Genomic DNA, 11638 nt, shown 5'->3' on the forward strand with positions numbered 1-11638 from the left:
ATTATAAGGAATATAAACATTCCTTGTAATAGGAATAGAGCATGGCAGGTCCTCTTTATGGAGAGATCTGGGGTCTATAAGAGCCCACATCTCTCCTCTAGGCTGGAAAGAAGGGATGAGTCAAACACCCCAAGGTTCGGTTCACACCAGAACACCGCAAACAGGCAAAACATTCGTGCGAATACCGTTAAAGTCCATGGGACACGAACGTGAAAAATCAAAAGTGTTAATTTTAAAGGCCTATATGCAAGTTATTGCCATAAAAAGTGTTTGGGGACCCGGGTCCTGCCCCAGGGGACATATATCAATGCAAAAAAAAACATTTAAAACCTTTTTTCAAGAGCAGTGATTTTAATAATGCTAAAAGTGAAACAATAAAAATCTTTAAATATTGTGCCTGGGGGTCCCCTTAGTCTGTAAAGTAGCGCACCTTTCCCACGTTTATAACAGTGCCGCAGCAAAATTACATTTCTAAAGGAAAAAATGTCATTTAAAATTGCTTGCGGCTGAAATGTATTGCCGGATCTCGGCAATATACATAAAAATCATTGAAAATAAACGGAGTGGGTCCCCCCTTCGGGTCTGGTATAGATATTAAGGGGAACTCCACGGCTAAAGTTTTTTAAAAAATGGCATGAGGTCCTCCCCAAAATCCATACCAAACCCTTATCTTAGCATGCAACCTGGCAGGCCGCAGGAAAATGGGGAGGACGAGAGAGTGCCCCCCTCCTGAATCATATCAGGCCACATGCCCTCAACATGGGGAGGGTGCTTTGGAGTCCCCCCCACAGCACCTTGTTGATGGGGACAAGGGCCTCATCCCCACAACCCTTGCCCGGTGGTCGTGGGGGTCTGCGGACAGGGGGCTTATCGGAATCTGGAAGCCCCCTTTAACAAGGGGGCCCCCAGATCCCGCCCCCCTATGTGAATGGGTATCAGGTACATTGTACCCCTACCCATTCACCAAGAAGTGTCAAAAAAGTAAAAACAACAGAAGACAGTTTTGGACAATTCCTTTATTAAAACAAAAAAGTGTCCCTCAATGTAATTCATCATCAATCACGGCGCACCAGCGGTCCCGAATAACATAAAAAAAACACAGAGAAATTCTGCATTCCCCACGACTGCTGTCTTTTTGCTTTGACAGCTGTTATATGGGCAGGGGTGGGGCCACCCGGTGACATAACCTAGTGACCCCGCCCCTTCTGACATCATGTGATGGAAAGTGACATCAGAGGGGGGGTCACCCATTTTTTCAGGACCGTCGGACACTGTGATTGACGATGGATGTACATTGCGGGACACTTTGTTTTTTCAATAAAGGAATTTTCCAAAACTGTCTCCTGTCATTTTGACTTTTTTGACACATTTTTGGTGACTGGGTAGAGGTACAATGTACCCTTTACCCAGTCACATAGGGGGGGCTGGATCTGGGGGCACCCTTAATATGCCCGCAGACCCCCACGACCACCGGGCAAGGGTTGTGGGGATGTGGCCCTTTTCCCCATTAACATGGGGACAAGGCGCTTTGCAGGGCAGCCGCCCTCTCATCCCCCTCCTTTCCTGGGGCCTGCCAGGTTGCATGCTCAGATAAGGGTCTGGTATGGATTTTGGGGGGGACCCCATGCCATTTTTTTTTTGGCACAGGGTTCCCTTCAACCGGTTCAATACAGGGCATTTTCACCCCCTTCCTTCCCAGACCAATTTTTAGTTTTCAGCGCTGTTGCACTTTAAACGACGATTGCGCGGTCGTGCGACGTTGTACCCAAACAAAATTGACGTCCTTTTTTTCCCACAAACAGAGCTTTCTTTTGGTGGTATTTGATCACCTCTGCGGTTTTTCTTTTTTGCGCTATAAACAAAAGAAGAGCGACAATTTTGAAAAAAACACAATATTTTTTACTTTTTGCTATAATAAATATCCCAATTTAAAAAAAAAAAAAAAACTAATTTTTTCCTCAGTTTCGACCAATACATATTCTTCTACATATTTTTGGTAAAAAAAAAATCGCAATAAGCGTATATTGATTGGTTTGCGCAAAAGTTATAGCGTCTACAAAATACAGGATAGATTTATAAAAAAAAAAATATTCTAAAGGGGAATGGCGCTGTTCGCAAATATAAAGAACCAACAAATGTGATGCGCAACCCAAAAAAAATTTTTTTGTTTGTAATAGAAAAAAGAAGAAAGAAAAAAACAATATATATTTGAAACAGTAAATGTGCAGAGTGCCCCAAAGGTCACAGCAGCATGTGTAAGAAAACTCTAACTGAAATAATATAAATTAAACCAATACGTGATGGCATAGGGTGTGAATGGGTGGATCACAACCATAAATAAAGAATTGTTGCAAAATCGTGCATGGTAAAAAATATCAAAAAAATATATATATCATAAAAAATGTCATAAAAAGTAATGTCGTTATTTAGGAAACCCACTCAAGTGTCCAATATCATATGTAATATATACAAAATGTGTATAAGTGTCCCAAATGTACTTAAAGTTCTTCCTGATGTGAATAGTGAATGAATAAATGTGTTATGAAAGTGAAAAAAGTAAAAAATAAATAAAACATAAAAAATGTTAATTAGAATATAAATAAATTAGCATATGTATTGCAAACAAAATCGTCCAATATAAATTGTCCAATGGAGGTATGTCTGACAGGTGTATTATCCTCAACGAACAATGATGTTTGGTGTATCCGTGATTGGCAGGCTCCCTCTTGTGCCCCCACTCACCAGAAAGCCCAACCCCTGCAGGGGTGAAGGGCAAAAGTAGATCCTGTGTCCGGAGTCCTGGAGCCCCGAAATCCCCCTCTCAGGTTCAGCGAGCCCCCTCCTTCTGGATCCGCGTTGTCCTTCACAAAAGTATCCACCGGAACAAAATATGTGTGGAGAAACAAGGAATCCTCAAAGTATAAATCCGTTTGGAAATAAAAGTTTATTATCAAAAGAATAAAAGTTTAAAAACGGGAGCTGACAGTGCTCTCCTGGTAAAACAAAAGCGGATGGTATATAGGTAGCGAGGTGACGGCGTGCGTTCCACCAGCTCAGCTACCAAAACCGGAAGTGCAGAGGAAACGTAGAAGCGACGTGTGCGTACCGTATGACCACGCCTTACGCGTTTCGTCATCAAGACGTCATCTGAGGCGTGGCCATCTTGGTACGCCACACGTCTTAAATGGTACAAGGAGGCGCCTTGGTATCCAATCACAAAGAATGAATGGTGACGTCCCAACCACCCAGCGGGGAAGGAATGTAATGGCTGTACGGGAGGAAGGAACAAACATCTTAATGTAGATAGGGTAAAACATCCCCTGGTGGTAAACATTAGAATAGCAAGGACGGGCGCCTCCGTATAATAATACAATGGCTAAAAATAATGATACAGCAGGGACATGCAAATGGAAATTTACCCAATACATAATGCCCACTATATAACTAATGGCAAAAATCATGTATATAAATTAGATACCGGTCTGAAAACATACTGTAACAATAAAAGATTTTTTGAGCATGAGAGACCAGGTAATAAAAAGAAAATCCATTTTAAATATAATGTCAGAAAGAAATGTGGTGATGAATAAAAATAAAAATAAAAAAATCCATACCAAAAAAATATCAAAAGGTAGCATGGCAATAAATCTGACAACGTGTTTTATATACTTATGTGCCCTCATTATTGCACCCACCATAAAAAATCAAAAAAACAAAAAAATTTTTTTATATAAAATATAAGTGTTGTACTAATACCTACAAATAATCTTAATACCAGAGTAAAATTCATCAAAGTTCCAGTATGCGGAAAAGGGATAAAATATAAGGGGACTAGTGTCATCAGTAAATGAATAAAATAGAAGATGTAATCAAAAACATATGTAAAAAATAAGAAATGTCTCAGATATGGTGTTGTCATATAAAAATGTATATGCAACAAGATGTGTAAAAAACTCCCATATACTGTCGTATGGAAAAATAGACCCATGTATCTAAAAGATGCATGACTCAAACCCAAAAAAACCTCAACATCCCCCACACCTCCAAGTGTGGGAGGTAGTGGACCCCCCGTCCAATGTGGGGACCATGATCTTCACTTTATACAGGGATTAATTTATCCCCGGGGGTAGACCATATCTCAATATAAAGAAGAACACCATTTTTAATCTATATGTAACTAAAACCGGTACCTTTTAAAAGAACATATACTGATGTTCCAAACAAAGAACACACTGGTATTAAGATTATTTGTAGGTATTAGTACAACACTTATATTTTATTTAAAAATTTTTTTTTGTTTTTTTGATTTTTTATGGTGGGTGCAATAATGAGGGCACATAAGTATATAAACCACGTTGTCAGATTTATTGCCATGCTACCTTTTGATATTTTTTTGGTATGGATTTTTTTATTTTTATTTTTATTCATCACCACATTTCTTTCTGACATTATATTTAAAATGGATTTTCTTTTTATTACCTGGTCTCTCATGCTCAAAAAATCTTTTATTGTTATGTTTTCAGACCGGTATCTAATTTATATACATGATTTTTGCCATTAGTTATATAGTGGGCATTATGTATTGGGTAAATTTCCATTTGCATGTCCCTGCTGTATCATTATTTTTAGCCATTGTATTATTATACGGAGGCGCCCGTCCTTGCTATTCTAATGTTTACCACCAGGGGATGTTTTACCCTATCTACATTAAGATGTTTGTTCCTTCCTCCCGTACAGCCATTACATTCCTTCCCCGCTGGGTGGTTGGGACGTCACCATTCATTCTTTGTGATTGGATACCAAGGCGCCTCCTTGTACCATTTAAGACGTGTGGCGTACCAAGATGGCCACGCCTCAGATGACGTCTTGATGATGAAACGCGTAAGGCGTGGTCATACGGTATGCACACGTCGCTTCTACGTTTCCTCTGCACTTCCGGTTTTGGTAGCTGAGCTGGTGGAACGCACGCCGTCACCTTGCTACCTATATACCATCCACTTTTGTTTTACCAGGAGAGCACTGTCAGCTCCCGTTTTTAAACTTTTATTCTTTTGATAATAAACTTTTATTTCCAAACGGATTTATACTATGAGGATTCCTTGTTTCTCCACACATATTTTGTTCCGGTGGATACTTTTGTGAAGGACAACGCGGATCCAGAAGGAGGAGGCTCGCTGAACCTGAGAGGGGGATTTCGGGGCTCCAGGACTCCGGACACAGGATCTACTTTTGCCCTTCACCCCTGCAGGGGTTGGGCTTTCTGGTGAGTGGGGGCACAAGAGGGGGCCTGCCAATCACGGATACACCAAACATCATTGTTCGTTGAGGATAATACACCTGTCAGACATACCTCCATTGGACAATTTATATTGGACGATTTTGTTTGCAATACATATGCTAATTTATTTATATTCTAATTAACATTTTTTATGTTTTATTTATTTTTTACTTTTTTCACTTTCATAACACATTTATTCATTCACTATTCACATCAGGAAGAACTTTAAGTACATTTGGGACACTTATACACATTTTGTATATATTACATATGATATTGGACACTTGAGTGGGTTTCCTAAATAACGACATTACTTTTTATGACATTTTTTATGATATATATATTTTTTTGATATTTTTTACCATGCACGATTTTGCAACAATTCTTTATTTATGGTTGTGATCCACCCATTCACACCCTATGCCATCACGTATTGGTTTAATTTATATTATTTCAGTTAGAGTTTTCTTACACATGCTGCTGTGACCTTTGGGGCACTCTGCACATTTACTGTTTCAAATATATATTGTTTTTTTCTTTCTTCTTTTTTCTATTACAAACAAAAAAATTTTTTTTGGGTTGCGCATCACATTTGTTGGTTCTTTATATTTGCGAACAGCGCCATTCCCCTTTAGAATATTTTGTTTATGTGGATTTCACTTCGGTGTCTCCATTTTGCTTGGGGGGCTGCAGTTCCTTGTTATCACTGATCCTAAGCGCGGAATATCTGTTTCCCAACAGGATAGATTTATGGCATTTAAAAAAAAAAATTATTTATTTTTTTTTTTTTTACTAGTAATAGCGGCGATCGCAATTTTTTTTCGTGACTGCGACATTATGGAGGACACATCGGACACTTTTGACACATTTTTGGGACCATTCACATTTATACAGCGATCAATGCTATAAAATTGCATTGATTACTGTGTAAATGTGACAGGCAGGGAACGGGTTAACCACTAGGGGGGAGGAGGGGTTAAATGTGTTTCCTAGGGAATGCTTCTAACTGTAGGGGGTGGCTCTGGATCTGGCTACTCTTCCCTTTAATGTATTTTCTATCCATATAAATACTCTTCTATTTGTGCACCTTTTTTCACTGCATCACTCTTTCATATACTTCATTCACCATAATTTGATACATCCATTCATTCATTCCCCCACCACCCTTCACCTCATTACCCAGAATGTATCTGGAACAAATAGTCTTCATTCCTTGCATTGTCACATCCCCTCCCCTTGTCCCCCCCCCCCCCCCCATTCTCACTCCCACCTTTCACTCCCATCACTTACCAATAGGAAGCCTTACCCTATCAACTGATTTCATTTTCCAACATGGGCTCATTTTAGCCAATGCTGTCCCCCCCTGTTTCTAGAGCCATTTATGGTGACCAATCCCCGTTTGTGTTTACCAATACCGTAATGGTTATGGTGGCACTTAACATTGCCACTCATACTCCTTTCTACCTACACTGTTACATACTATTTACAACTCAATGCTTTATGATGCTTTATGTTTTAATTGTATGTGTTTGGCCATCCCTGGGTGTCCGGCGTGGTCCGCGGCTGCCTGTGCCTTCCCACAGCGGCGGACTTGTGTTTCTCCTGGCAGAGATGACTCTCCTCTGTTCATCTTTAGCTTGTCCTTGCCGAGCCCAGGGTTCCCTACCCACGGGCTCGCCTCGAACGCACTTGCACAGTAGCGCGGGCCGCGCACCTGCGCAGTGAGGAGAAACTGACCCGGTGACGTCAGACGCGGCCGGACGGCGGCGTCGTGGGTGTCTCCGGGTTGGGGAGCTCACTTAACGGGCCCTCGGGCCTGTGAGTGAGCATTACAGCTTTCTCCACGGTGGACTGCTGACGTGGGACGGGATGAAGGGAAGTTTGCAATGTCTCACTGGCGGACATCTATGGGTACGGTTCCCATTTTCTTACCTTGGATATTTTCCTTTACCCGACGCTATCTATCACTGATACTGTCATATGGATACTATCCTGTATCTTATGCTATATTTGATACTTTTTTACTGACAGATTCCTTGTAACCTTGTGGGTATCCACCCATCGTGTTGGGCCCCCACACCTTGTACCCGTTATGATGCCCCAGTGGTTGGACATGGTTGGCCTTCCTGTTCCTTACGGGCCATCCGACCCCCGCGCCTTTGGAAGTCTTCATGTGGGTTGGCATCCCTGTTACCCCTGGTTTAACCACTGCGGTGAGCTATATTATATGCCCCAACCAATTTACTAACCAAGGTGCTATTTAATCCTTGTCCCCCCCTCCCCCCATTCTTTCCTCCCCTGTGTACTGTTTGTCTCAGCCTGCTCTGTCCCCATCCTCTTTTCCTCCCCCCCTTCCCCTCAACCTTCTCCCTCTTTTTCCCCCCCACCACCCCTTGTTGTGCCTTTCCCCCTCCTCCCCTTCCCCCCCCCCTCTACCTATGTCCATTCCCCCATTCCGTTCCCCTCTCTTCCTTTCCCTCTTCCCCTCCCCTTTCCTTTCCACCCCCCCTTTCCCCGCCCTTTCCCTTTCTTCCCCCCCCATGTCCCTTCTTCTCCTTCCTCACCCTTGTTTTCTCCTCCCCTGTCCTTCCAAAAACCCCCCCTACTAGGTTAATGGCCAATTTTTCGTACCTTTTTACCAGCCATTTATGTGGCCCCTTATCTATGTTATGCCCCCTTTTTCAGAGAGCTCTACATTATCCCCCTTGTCCGCCGTGGGGGAGAGTCAATTAGGCGGCCCTGGTACCGCACACGATCACCCAATCATAGGGTAAGCCAAACCAGTAATTATGTTTTTTGTTATTTTTCTTTTCACGTGCTGTTTTTATGATCATTACTTGTTGTGCAATGTCTCTTCTCTCTGCTTGTATTGCATTTTATTATTTGTTTTATAGATTGGTCCTCCTGAGGAAGCGATAATATCGCGAAACTAGTCGAGAACATGACCATTCTATACCTTGTAACCAACAGATTCTTTGGGGAATCCTGAATTTCTGTTTTACATTTTAATCAGTATACTTTGTATTGTTTCTTTTGTAATAAACCCTCTTTTTTTACATCAATTGTTTACTATTGTTTATCTGTACCAGTATAGTCCAGCCATTTTAGGGTGGGAATATTATGGGGCCAACATCAGCCACTGTCCCCTTGTTCCCACTCTCCCTTCTTTCTTCTATTTGTTGCTTTTCTCCTGGTGCTTTTAAAACTCAAACATCATTGTCTCCTGGAGCCAGGGCCTGTACACACTGTTAGCCTAGCACCAGGTTCATCTTTGTAGACTATTTAGAATTTTTCCACCTTCTCATTTCTTTGCTATTCATATAAAGTTTTCACATGGTGGCAAAACACCATCAGTGCCATTATGGTAAAATAGTCAGCACCAGTAAAATATTAATGAAGATTGCATTACTAGCTATATACAATTTTTATAAAATCTATACATATCTGTACGGATTACATATGTTTTTCTATAATGATTTTATAACAGCACTCAATAAAATTCTAAAGAAATGTATTCTATAATGAAATATGTTATAGAATCCCCAATATAACCAGTAACTGATAGTGTATATAGCAACCATCTCTGCCAGCCCGTCCATGAATTATCTCCAATGTCAATACAAATAAAGGCTTTATTACTCATGGAATTTATTTGATTCTTTCATTTATAGGGTCACCTCTTGTAGCCCCAGTATACCGCTTTGGCCTGCACGCATCCGGGAGGGACAAGGGTAGGTGAAACTGTATACCTCCCTGCGGGGAACCATTGTCAACTAACACCTAGCGAAAATTGCAGTACCTAAGGAACAGCATTTGCACCCACAAAAACATACTCAATCATCATCCCATCTAGCACGTCTTGCTTTTCCATGTGGTTTTTAATTTCTCCCTCAGAGTAACCAATGAAACATTCCAGGTAGGTGATCAATTGATCATTTAACCTAAAAGTAGATACTTGCTGACAACTTTATATGGCAACTGATCTATCACATTTTTTCAACCAATTTAGATGAAGTCCTCTTTTCTGTCATTCCCCTGAAGAAGGATTGAAATATTATGTACCCCGAAACGCGTCGGCCTTGAAAAGAGTTCTTACATACAATATCACTGGTTATTAACTTACTCGAATTATGTTAACCATGTAATATGTTTTCGTTGCCCATAATGTCCACAATGTTTTTTTAAAATATGAGATTCTTTAAATAAATAAAAATACTTTTTTACTCTCTATACAAGTTTGTACTCTCCTATTGTATATAATTTGTATGCAAGTGCCGGGAAAATCCATTTAGGGGAACCCTTTTTCTGTTTCCTAACTGTAGGGGGACTGTTTCCGCTGTACTGGGAACACAGATCGCTCTCCTCTCACCTGACAGGACATGGATCTGTGTGTTTATACACACAGATCCACTATCCGGCCCAGTTAACGGGCAATCGCGGGTGCCCGGTGGACATCGCGGCCGCCGGGCACACGCACCGGGTCCCGAGCAACGCGGCGCGCGCGCGCGTGCCCCCTAGATGGCCAGGAACCCAAGGCCGTCATATGATGTCCACCCAGGATGGGAGATCCCATCTGTGCACGTCATATTACAATAGGCCGGTATTGAAGTGGTTAACCACTTCAATACACTGTGTCACTGTATTTATACTACACTGCCTACACTGACTGTATATTGAGTCTACACTGAATATCTAGTTTACACTAAATGCAGAGTATATATATATATATACTAGACTGACTATATATATATATATATATATATATATATATATATATATATATATATATATATGAAATATACGGCCACTAACTAACCTGCCTGCCTAATCTAGCTCAATCTATCCCCGTCCACACACTATACACAGCCACTATGTAAGCAGCCTTATATAGTGTGGGGCGTGGACTTAGTCCCCCTGAGCCATGATTGGCTCTCTCAGCAGAGCGCACTGTGATTGGCCAAAGCATGCAGGTCAGGTGCATGCTTTGGCCAGTCATCATACAGCAGTGCACTGTGATCTCGCAGTGCATTATGGGGTGTTCTGCAGCGCTCAAATTTGAAGCAAACGCCCCATAATGTTCGCTGTACGGCCAATGGGCAAACATCCCTACTGGAAAGCCTGAGATCAAAAACATGCCAGTGTTTACAACTGCAAGGGCTGAACGTGACGTCATAACTTCACGCCCTGCCTCTGAGAGACATAGAGATGACTAGGGACCTCGGTCAGCTCGGTCAACTTCCTCCGCTGGCGTTTGAAAAACTGCTTCACAAACACTGTGTGAAATAAAAATATGCAACACCCATTTTTTTTTCTCCAGAGCCTCTGCTTTTTTTTAAATATATAATGTTTGGGGGTTCTAAGAAGTTTTCTAGCAAAAAAAAGTATGTTTTATACATGTAGGAGAGGAATGACTCTCTATTTTTGACAGAACAGAGCAATTTCACATGGAGCATTGATGGTTTAACAAAGATATCAGCATACACACATGACTGCTAATCACTAGAGGTTACCTGTTTTCTTTGCAGTAGCTCTGGAAGAGTTAATCCTGTGCGTTACACTTTCTGGAGCTTCCTTGAGCCTCACCACGTACGGGGATCTCTTCTGAGTTCTGTATGTGATACTTTGTTTGCATTAACAGTTAATTTTTAAGGAACATTTTCAGAGAGATCTGCTTCTCTTTTCAGATGGTCTGTGGCTCTGCAAAATTCCTCTATGAATCTCAGGCAATGCAAAGTTCCTCTATGTCTTCTTGGTGTCTCACACCCTTCAGGGTCCCTCACTGTCCTCGACCCCTCCTGTGCTTCATAAATTTTTCAGGCTGGAGCTTACCACAACAGTCCAACGTTGTTAGATAACCAGTTCTTTTATCACAGCACGTTCCTGAGTCTATCACATTTCTTTACTTCAATTGGTATTTATTGTAACTTCAAGTGAAAGTGAAAGTAGTGAGGACAATGATTATTTCCGAGGGAGCCTCACCCAGTATGTCGGCAGATAAGCAAAATATTATATTTTGAGTAAACTGGGGAAGGATTCAAACTTGTCATACATTATTTCACTTTGTGTCCCCCATCAGTGTTGTCAACCCCCCAAAGTAAAATTTACTGAGAGGAAGCCCAAAATTTACTGATAGCACCAATTTTTTTTACAGGCAAAAATCATGATATTTACTGGCAGAAACATATTTTTTACTGACACTTCAAAAAGGTACATAAAATGGCCGTGCAAAATATCAAATATCAAATATAAATATGTAAGCTACAAACATAGAGCTGGTGCAATTAGCAATGTCTTGACAAAGTCATAACAAAAGTCAAAAAACATATTTCTCCATGTACATGAAGGTCAGGGTAATATAAC

At 41.1% G+C, this 11638-nt stretch overlaps 1 protein-coding gene across 1 annotated transcript in view; it reads right to left on the reverse strand.

Annotated features, from left to right (window-relative positions):
• The window catches only part of LOC141148236 (guanylate-binding protein 1-like), a 35331-nt gene extending 24160 nt beyond the window's left edge, over window positions 1-11171 (reverse strand). The window contains exon 1 of the mRNA XM_073635486.1: window positions 10789-11171. The gene's annotated coding sequence lies outside the window, so the exon portion shown is untranslated. The remainder of the gene's footprint in view (window positions 1-10788) is intronic.
• Between the last annotated feature and the right edge of the window lie 467 nt (window positions 11172-11638).

The sequence above is a fragment of the Aquarana catesbeiana genome, linkage group LG06 (genome assembly GCF_042186555.1).
Source record: "Aquarana catesbeiana isolate 2022-GZ linkage group LG06, ASM4218655v1, whole genome shotgun sequence".
Classification (NCBI taxonomy): Eukaryota; Metazoa; Chordata; class Amphibia; order Anura; family Ranidae; genus Aquarana; species Aquarana catesbeiana.